This window comes from Triticum dicoccoides, chromosome 4A, assembly GCF_002162155.2.
Source record: "Triticum dicoccoides isolate Atlit2015 ecotype Zavitan chromosome 4A, WEW_v2.0, whole genome shotgun sequence".
NCBI lineage: Eukaryota > Viridiplantae > Streptophyta > Magnoliopsida > Poales > Poaceae > Triticum > Triticum dicoccoides.
In genome coordinates this window covers 585,108,982-585,119,980 of record NC_041386.1, presented here as the reverse complement: position 1 = coordinate 585,119,980, position 10,999 = coordinate 585,108,982, and the positions used below count along the sequence as shown (strand labels likewise).

The 10,999-nt window shown below is 41.9% G+C and overlaps 1 long non-coding RNA gene across 11 annotated transcripts; it reads right to left on the bottom strand.

Annotated features, from left to right (window-relative positions):
• Positions 1–218: 218 nt before the first annotated feature.
• LOC119287005 lies at positions 219–10,993 on the bottom strand. 11 transcript variants are annotated; one of them, XR_005140737.1, is made up of 12 exons: positions 9,222–10,993; positions 8,983–9,107; positions 8,758–8,903; positions 7,560–7,670; positions 6,373–6,627; positions 5,501–5,612; positions 4,536–4,695; positions 3,783–3,882; positions 2,916–2,950; positions 1,494–1,604; positions 413–968; positions 219–283 (listed from the first exon to the last, which is right to left on the bottom strand). It is a non-coding gene; the product is annotated as an uncharacterized LOC119287005 (long non-coding RNA). The 11 variants fall into 11 exon arrangements; XR_005140733.1 differs by lacking the exon at positions 2,916–2,950 and having other exon boundaries at positions 413–1,604; positions 9,222–9,989; positions 10,085–10,168; positions 10,804–10,993; XR_005140738.1 differs by having other exon boundaries at positions 220–283; positions 413–456.
• Positions 10,994–10,999: the final 6 nt, after the last annotated feature.

The following is a 10,999-nucleotide window of genomic DNA, read 5'->3' as shown; positions in this document are numbered from 1 at the left end:
AAGCCAATTTTTCCCTACAACAAAGGAATAGATTTTATTTAACTATCACGATAGTTAAAACATCATTGAGAAGGTTCCTCCAACTCAATCCCAATTAAAAATAATTATCAACCTAACAATATTAATTTAGAGTGATGAAATACATATGATAATCCGAGTACTAGATACTCAAGATGTCCATAACCGGGGACGCGGCTAACCATGATTAGTTTGTACACTCTGCAAAGGCTTGCGCACTTTTCCCCACAAGACTTGATCTCCTCCATTGGATTTCTCGCACTACCTGGTATTTAAGAAACGGATGTTGAAATCAATGTCAAGTGGCAGTCCATTAAATAAGCAGATTTATTTTTTATCAAGACTGTTTTTCACACAAGCACTTGACAGGAAGGAGAAGGAGAGGAGGGCATACCTCCACTGGGACCTCATCCACAGTTGCTGCAAGCTCCCGGCCCTCTATGGTTACAGGAGCAGAACAGAACAGAACAGTGAGTGTGAGTGGCCTGTACTAAAATGCTGAATCAAGCAGGGTTAAAAAGACATATTTTTACTATCCATTTTTCAAGTGTGTTCTTCATTCTTGCATGGTCTCCAGGGTAGCACTGCTGGAGATCACAAGGCAAGGAGACAAACATATATTATTTGGCACAAACACTGAGCTAAAAAAGGCCTTTAGATAATGACGCCTAGAAAGCCTTCGATATGTGCAAGCATCAAAACAAAACCGAACAGGAGCACACAGAGGAGAGAAACCCAAGAGCCAAGCAAAAAAAATCCTACCTTGCTTTCAGAATTCAACACAACAAGCTTACATACATAAAATGGCCCGCCACTGCTTTTACTAGTAAAAGCAGCATGGCAGGCAACCAAGGACGACTTGACTTGGGTCTGGATCCATCCATACGCACATCAAATGAAATTGACGAAATTTTCACATCACAACATGCATGGTTGGCTGGCTCATTGATCTAGCATACAACACCAAGATATACAAAAATGATGGGTAATTGAGCGGGACAAAGAGAGCAAAGGACATTAGAGGGAATGCAAATTGACCAATAGATTGTTGCCCTGAATCATCAAAAACAAAATACTCAACCATGAATCGGATTCATTTCGATTTATTCAAACTGTATGACATTAGAACTAGCAGGAGTAGGAAGGCATCCTTGGAATAAAAACCACTCGCATGAGATCATGGTACATAGACCACATATATACTGTGACTAGCAAGATGCCCGTGCATTACACGGAACATCAAGATGCATTTTTTTCATAAAACACCTGTTGTGATTGACCCATGCGGAAGTAATCCCATGTGTAAAAACTAATGATATCTCAAGAACAGTGCAGGTGTTGACAATTAATTGTAGCTGTAGCATCTGCTAGTTGCTTTTAACAGGATGTCCAGGGACATATATGAGGTAGTCATCCTCGAGTGGAAGGGGCCAAACTGATTAGTTTTCTTTCAATTAGAGGGGAACATTGGATACCTTTCGGCTGGACATGATTATGATGTCAACGCCACAAGATAAGGACAGACTGGTGTCAACACACCATAAGCTCCTCCCTTGGATCCAATCAACACGCCAGTCACCGATTGCCTAGAACAGAAAACAACAAGAGGCGACTTGAGAAACTCAACAAGTAGACCAAAAAACGCATGCTATCAACGAATTTCAAGTTTACAACATGACAACCTAAACTAAGCTACCTATCTTGTTAATATAACTAGGATCGGTTCTTTAATGGTTCATGTACCACTGAATACATGGGGGTAAAAAGCACAAGGGCATAACGGAATCCATACATGTTCAACATGAAGGTGTCAGCGTGAGAAGCCTCCAACAATTCTCTAATGCTTAAATTTTTGGAAGCAAGGGAAAAAATAGCCATAAAGCAGCAAGCAAATAGACCCCATTTGTTCTGTACTAACAAAGTAAAAACTTTCATGGCATAGCCCTGGCTCTCTCTAAATAGCCAAACCCTAGCATGGCGTAGCCCTGGCTCGATGGTCACAAGCTCAGACCAACCAGGGGCGAGGAGCAGAGGAAGGCGAGTTGCAAATAATCAAAAAAATATCTACTCCCTCTGTCCCATAATATAAGATCGTTTTGCAAACTGTTTTAGCTTGCAAAACAATCTTATATTATGGACAGAAGGGAGTACAAAATATAGATAAACCAAGCTTCACTTGAAACATTGAAAATTGCTCTCAAGCTTCACTATAAATTTGCTCTCTCTATCAAAAATGGTAAAAGTTACATAAGTTTGCAGGAGATCCAAGCACATCTAGTAGCCACTCTAAACATCCTAGAATAGTAAAATACTGGAGCAAACTAACATATTTTATTGAAAATCAAAGTGGAGCCCAACTGTGTGGGCGTCAAGGTAGTGGTGGAGTTAAGGCACCAAGCTTACAAAAACAATTGTTCAGATTTTATCAATAAACTCAAGGAAAAGAATGTGACAGTTCCATTGCGAGCACCACTACCACATAAATCACATACTTAGGCTTTTATCCTAGACGACTTCATCTTTATAGTTTATACACAGTTTGTACTACAAGGTTATATACATAGTTGAACACTAAGATCAAGTATAGTACCTACTATATTCTTATGCAATCGTACAAACAAATACCTTCGAAACATAGCAAAACATCATTTTATTTGATGTGACAACCATTAACTACTACAAATCCTAGCAGAGCAACCATTGCAAATTAGACAACAGCACAACATAATATAAAATCATTTTGTTCTATTTGTAAGCCATTAACAACTCCAAGCCTTAGAATACAGATCCTATAAAACTATAACTGGACAATTTCATCTACTAGAAAGATTGTGGTGGCTGGCCCACCACCATAGATCCAAACGCTAAAATAGTCGGCTTGAAGGCCAAGGGCTCACCTAAACCGAGGAAGATGAAGCGCTTCGACGGGCCACTAAAATGGTGACAGTATCAGAAAGTATTCATTTTACTATGAGATGACATAAGGCAAAAACTAGAACTGAGTGTCTGTAAAGCAGTTGAACAAAAGATCTTCAAAACACCCCAAACATAAAAAGTTTGACAATATAAGCTTGTTCTCCAGTGGCAGCACTAGAGGCCAGTCTTCACAACTTAGAGCTCAAAAACCAGTTTTGGCAGGAATTAACAAAGCCTGATTAAAATGCAGCCCTTAAGAAATATATAACCTAAGAGGTCTAGTGCGTGTGAGAAGAATCGGTACTCCAGCAAGATGTTAACGTGAAGATTGAAGTGAATGGATACAAGAATTAGTTGTATACAGTTTTAATCGAGGCAAGATTTAAAAATCCAGTTCTCACTTTTCATGCAGACAGGAAACTGAAAGAGCTATTTAAGAACATGAATTTGTCTCCTTGTTAATTCTCCCTCCTATACCATGAAATTGCGATTACTATTCTCCCTCATCAATAAAAAAAGCCAACATCTTCCTGAAAACAACTACTACCAATTTTATCCATCTCCTTTACATACATACACAGTACACCCATGCAATGCATCAGCCAACAAATAAAAGGCCTTGACCCGACGCTCAAAATGAGACAAGTTTATTTGGTACACGATGCCCAAGCATTCGCCAACCCAAGCAAATCAATGATGATCCATTCAGAAATTGATTCGTGCACTACAAATCAAGGATGAAGCTGTTTCTGAAATGCATTCGTTAATGCACACAAATTCACCATGGCTTGATGGCGGTGGGCACACAGAGTATGGGAGAGAGCAGAGGAGAGGAACCAGTAGCTTACCACATGTGACAGAGTCGAAGAAGAATCAGCTACTGGAGGGGCAGGGCGTGAGGCGTTTGAGTGGAAGATGAATCTCGCGCGTATACCATTCGGCTATCACCTACATGGGTGAGGAAACCACATGAGTTGTGAAGATCAATAAACAACAACAAGAAACATGACCCCTTTTAAGACAACTTTCAGTGATGTTACAGCCTCATAGTTTGCTAACGGATGATAACTTTGCTTCAGTGCGAAGTGCAAATGCTGAAAACAAACAGCGTTGTTATTCATAATTAATTGTAGCTCTAGCATATGCTGTTGCTTTTAACAGGATGTCCAAGACATTCCTCATACAAATGTATCCCACTATGACTAACATGCTTGACTATAGAAAACCCGACTGGCTCCTTGGAAGAAAACCCAACAACACTAGCTCCTTAGAAGGAAATCCCGTAGTAAAGATTAATCAAGCTAACCTATAACATAAATTCCATAATGCTAATTCTCAAAACCACCCGTCAAATGCCAAGTCAGCATTGCCATTTTTCTTTCAGAAATTAAAGACATGTCCCATTTCAGAAAAATAAGGGATGAAATCGAGTTCCAGCCCAAGGAGAACAATATAAATCCAGCAACACTAGCCAGGGCTGTTGATACGGCGAATCTGTACTGCAGCAAGACAAGTGTGCCTATGAAATTACAGACTCAACATGGCAGCATCATACTCATGGGCGACGCCAATGATCAGGTCAAGGACCAGGACCAGCTTACCTTGAAGGAGCAGAGCAGGTCGAAGACGAAGAGGAGCACCAGCATTCTTCGGCGCCGGTGCTAGGCACCCCCTTGCGCCTCTCCTTGGTGTCGAGCAGGACCAAGCTTCAGTTGACAAACTACTTCCAATTCCCTCTCAAGTACTAGTAAACAGAGACACCTATAAAGCATTGCCAGCTTGGAAATAAATACAACTTCGCCAATCATAATATTTTGACCAAACAACAACTAAATACAGAAGCTATCATACATACAGAGAAAGCGAAGATCCATAGACAACCATAAACCAAGCTTCATGCAAATAAAATCATGAATTGCGAAAGAAAATCATGAATTTGAAAACTAAGGCAGGAGAGACTGAACTCAATGTCACATCGGATCTTATGCTGAATCATCAAAACAAAATGCTCAACCATGAATGAATCGTTTTGATTTAATCAAACTGTATGACACTGGAACTAGTAGGAGTAGGAAGGCATCCTTGGAAATAAAAACCACTCCATAATGAGATCATGGTACGCAGACCACATATATACTGTTAGAATTTCAGGAAGGAGGCAGGCAGGTAGTGGTGATACTACATCCCGAAGCAAACAAGACCGCTCCATGTGGGTGATGGGAAACTAAGTATATACAGATGCGCATATATATTCAGGTGTGCTGTGCTGCTTAGTTGTTGAGTGCGAAGAAGTGTTTCAGACTTTTGAGTGGGATGGGAAGTTTGTATCAGGAAGACTAGTGGTAGAATGATAATTACCAAACAGACAGACCAACAAGCAAACGAGCAAAAAAAAAGAAACAGTAACATCATCACTATGCAAGGACATACTGTAGCAGCCTGACCAGACATAGAAATGGCACAATGGACATGAACGCAGATCGACCACCATAGTGATGGCTCGATGGACACGACAAGCTCCGAGCAACCACCGGAGACGGGGAGTGGAGAAATGAGAGGACCATACCATGGCTGTTTTTGTAGCCGATGCCAAACAACACCGTCAGTCCGTCACATGGAAGCAGCAGCGCCGTGAAGCCTGGCACGACGAACCCCTTATTGTACCGAATCGAATCCTGCTGCACAAGAAGGACAAAAGAAATAAGAAGATAATCTTGACATCAAATCAAAAAAAAACTAGAAATCATGGACTCGAGCTTGGACAAATCATGAGGTGACCTAGTTGAGGTAAGGTACATCAACAACAATGACCTAGTTGAGGTAATAAATAAGCATTCTATGCAAATAGGAGGCAACGAGCCACCTTTACAATAACCAACTTGTTTGTCGATACACGCGTACACAACTAGGAATGAGTGATTTTCTTTGTTCTCATAGAAGGCCATTGATCTGTCAGTGCGCAGAACATCAAAAACTGAAACTCATACAAGAAGAATTCCTTAGTAGAGATAAGAAAATCAGCTCATTTTCATATAACTAAACCCATGTACTGTAGCATATCATCATGATCTGCTAATGGGCAGAACACATTTGCAACAGAAATACACATGGTAATTTCCTGCTCACATGAGCACGACACAGCACACATGGGCTACAGATTAACACATACCACCTACATTGGAACAGAATTGCTAGTAATCATGTACTATGCCTATATGATTAGAGCAGTGGCAACCGGCTCAATTCGACATCCTAAACCCAGCAGAGCAACATAACCAACCGGATTATAGCACTAGCAACATAACCAACAATTAGCATGAACCCCAGGCACATCACAGGAACCATAGCATCCATCGACCCACAACCCCTTGCTAACCAAATTGTGACCATCTATCGGAGCAACCAGAGGCGGGGAGCAGAGGAATCAGAGGATCTCACCATAGCTATTGTGTAGCCAATGCCAAACAACACCACAGCATAGCAAAAGTCGTCGAGGTGCCTGGCACGAGAAACCCATCCAGAGGCCAAATCCTGTGCAAGTTGTAGCCGAGGCCGGACATCGCCACCGTCGTGGTTGCGGCATGGCAGGCAAAATCACTAGCATCACACGGCGTCAGGGAGAATTTGAACATACACGGCTGGCTGCACGTGTACTATGAAGAAACCACCACGGTCTGCATCCAAATCTTTTTGCTACAACAAAAAAGAATTCACAATTAGTTTGTACACCTAATCAGTGGACCAAAGAAAAATCATAAGAAACAATAAAGAGAAAGGTCTCTCCGTATATCAAGAATAGCTCTAGGACTTTGGACCCAAGTCCATCAATTACCAAATCTATAGAACCGGTACAAATCAGCCCTGTTCAACAACTAAGCAGATTACTCCAGGCATTAGAAACTACTCCCTCAGTCCGGAATTACTTATCGCTCAAACAGATGTATCTAGCACTGAAATACGTCTAGATATATCCATTTCAACAACAACTGATTCCGGACGGAGGTAATAGTAAACAGGAGGCAGGCGACGTACATATCAACAATTGTTTACAGTGTGAGCATACATGGATATCAGGTGTTTACCCATAGAAGATACGTACTAGACCATTCAATCTCAAAGAAACCAAACTGCATCACTATTTAAGCAGCTCATGCTTTTCGATTATCTGAATAAATTGCAAGAGAGTGTTATTAACTGATGTTTTTATTTTGTTGAGAAATGGAACAATTCTTTCAGTGATGAAGTCCATCATGGCGAACTTAACATGAACCCCACCACATCACAGGAACCATAGAATCCATCGACCCACAGCACCTTGCTAACCAAATTATGACAATCTATCAGAGCAACAAGAGGCGGAGAGCAGAGGAAGGAGACGAGCTCACTGTGGCAACCTACTCGTACTTATTTTTATTGTCACAAGGAAAAAACATGCCTAGTCTTTCTAGATAAAAAGGAATATACATTGGTAGATTGGGCTGCAATAGGACCACCCACAACACTATAAGTCTTCCAGAGGCTGTCAAATAAAAGGAACCTTTCCAGAGAACTTATCCACAAGATGCAGTCTGTTCTTCAAAGCAAACACACTAGGAACACGGTTTGGATTGACAGAGAGGGCTCACCTGCTGTACATACAACAGGCAGCCTGGTTCTGATGGGGCGGAGGAAGGAGGGCCTCTGTGACCCATGAGGGCAGAATACTCTACATGAACTCCAAGGGTTTGCACTCCTGCCTGCCACCCACACATGAAAAAGAAAGCACATCTTCAGTTAACAGAAAGCAGCAAACCAACAAATATTAATGGAAACTAGCAAAACAGCCCCCTTCCCTTATAGATGGTCTGCCGCACGGATAATAAACAGGACAACACACACACACACACACACATATATGTAGTTCAGAACTTAAAAAAAGGGTTTATTTTTTATCCATTCCAGCAAACCTTTTGGATGTTTGACTAGATACTACTCATACGGATCAATATAACATATGAAAATTGGCATCGAAGTATGCCATAAAAAAGTTACTCCCTCCATCCGAAAATATAAGAGCCTTTTTGACACTACACTAGTGTAAAAAACGGTCTTATATTATAGGACAGAGAACTTTGGTAATATGATACTTGTAAATTAGCTACTATATAGCAATACGTTTGCTGACGACGAACAAACATTTGAGCTTGTACAGTTGCTTCTCAAATCTCAGTTGGACTCTAACTATCTGTGTGTATAACTTGGAATTAATTCAAGAAACAGAAAGCATCGTAACTCAAGTGGAACTGAGGTCCCTGGAGCCCGGCGACCAAAGCGCATTTTGGCATGTATCGGTCCATGCTTTATTGTTACATATAGAAAGCAACACCAATTATTGGACAGACCGACCAGGGTGGCAACAGAGGAAGGAGACAAGTTGGGAGCTACAGCCATGACAGTCGACATCTGTAGCTGTTGTTTCTCAAATCTGGATTGGCTCTAACTCTCTGCATGCCTACGATTTAAATAAAACCCATTCATCAAGAAACGGAAGTGTGATGCTGGCCAGAAGAGGTCACCGGCAGACCGCAGTTTGGCAAACACACTTACGCAGAGGAGCGTTTGTTGCAGGCCATCTCATATAGAAAGCCTGCCTCGTTAAGAAATGAAATGTTGGTGTGAAGCAAGATAATTAAGCACATAGAGCTGGAGAAGGCGGTGCACCCATTATGGCTGGCCGGTCTTAAACAAGGACCTAATGTGAGATCCAAAACCATGGGCATCCTTGTAATATGGAGGCCATCCTTGAATCTTTCTTGTCTTTGGGGATGAAGAGGGTGCCTTTACCTTTCCTTGAGGGGTGGCTGGGTCGTTGTTCCTGGGCGGCCGACATTGATGAAGAGAAAAGAAGAGACGGGATCCCTATTCTCCTGGTCGTTCTCCTCCTCCACGACCAACCCATCCATCCATCAGAGAAGAGAAGAACCGTGCGCCTGCCATGGAAAGGAAATCCCATGCATCAGGTCAGGTCAGGCCAGGCCAGGAAGAGGAAATCGAGAGAGAGGGGCGGACCTTGAGGATGGCGTGTGCTGCTGATTGCCCTTGAATTTGAGGAAAAGGAGGAAGAAGGAGCAGCGGGCCTTGACGAGCACTTGGGCGGCGTCCCCGGCAGAGGACTCCATGGTGGCACCTCCAACCTATAGAGAAGAGACGTGGCGAGATGTGGGTCAGAGAGAGATAGGGAGAGAGAGAGAGAGATAGGGAGAGAGAGAGAAGAGGAAGAAGAGGAGAAGAGGAGGAGGGATTCATACCTGTGCTGCGGCCGGTCGCCATGGCCAGAGGGCTAGGGTTCCGGGCGCGAGGATCTGATCTGACCGTGGGCTGCGCTGCTCGAGCGGATCTACGGCGAGCGAGAGGAGGGGAACGGATGGATCGCCGGCGGTGGAGTGGAGGCCGGAGTTGGAGCTGGGGTTGGGGGAGAGGACGGAGGTCGGCGGTGGCGGTTGGATCTGGAGGGGATCGAGAGAGGAGCAAGACAGAGAGAGAAGCCGCGCGGCCTGGCTGTGGTTTGGTTGCGTTTTCTTTTCTTCTTTTTTCTTTTGTGGGCCAAAGCAGTCCCTTCCCGCTCCTTGGATTGAATTTTCGTTCAAAATCAGCGCGACCAGAGCGAAAGGCGGGAACATCCATGTTTTAAGGGATATTGGTCACAATGGCACCAAACAATAAATTTAGGCATAGAGATCATGAGTTGTAGACATGGTTATAAAAATATCTTGTACTTCAAGAGGATGTGTTCGGCAAAATAGAAGAATTTGTGTCGTATGTGGCTTATTACCACACTGACAAATATTGAATCACCAAACAAGCGTACATAGTGAACCATCGAAAGCTTGACATATTAGCCCATAGAATTCACACCACATCCAAAAGTCAAACAAGGTCCACGAGAAACAAAAAATTATCAACAATCAAAGAGCATACAGCGTCTCTGACACATGTATGTCGATGCATTTGCTCAGTGGCTACAGAATAACACATGACTATAGAAACATTTGTCAAAGTGTGATTTCCCGCTTCCCCTGCATAGCCATGTTTCTCTATGTCACATCTACTTCTCCACTCCGGCCTCCTTAAAAAATTGAATCCTTATATAACCAAAATATATGAAACTCACAGTATATATCTTTCAACAAGCATCTGACTTATTTTTCACGGTTGTGCCATTCCTTCTCCATCTGATTTCTCAATTTTTTTCTATCTATGTAACAAAGCATCAATCATCATGAGAGAAATCAACACAGAACTGACCCACTATAAATTATCAACCAGGGGTTCCGAGCATTAAAGTGACGGTAATAGTTAGCATTTGATGAATTATAAGAGTAGAAGAGTATAATAAAAAAGTAAGAGAAGAAAACATACTATATTTAGATTCTTTCATGATGGTGAAATTTGAAGGGTTGATTGTCTATAATAATTTTCTACAATTAGGACCATCCAAAGGGTGTAGCTAACAAGTCAAAATTATCCCAGTTAGTAATGCAATGGATGTCTTTGCCTTGCTGCTTCTAGATAGTCTTATTCGAAGACAAGTTTGTCTCTAAAATCGACCAACATAGCTTGATTGACAAGCAAGCAGCAAGCAAGCCTGGTCAATCAAAATCATACAAAAGCTTGGTAATTCAAAATTTGACCCTACCCACAACAAAGAAAATAAATGATTCATCGTCTCTTGTTATGATCTAATTTTCCTAGAAAATGATGTTGTAATAGGTAGTTCCTCAAATATTCTCATTGCTAAAAGCACAAAGATACTACTTCTTACTTGAGAAACATAACTTCAAATCTGAAAGTGCTACGACAACAGAGCAAAACCCGAGGAATGAGATTCACCTTCAAAGCAATACAACACAAAAGAACTCCTCAAGATCCTGCGAAGTATTAACTGAGGAATATAACTGAAATAACTTGAGCAGAAAAACCCACATGAAGTTAGTGCTAAGCCATACATTCAACCTTTGTGTTTGACACAGAAAAAACTCAAAATAAATAGGTACCTTAACAAACCAATAGCACCAAATTAGAGAGA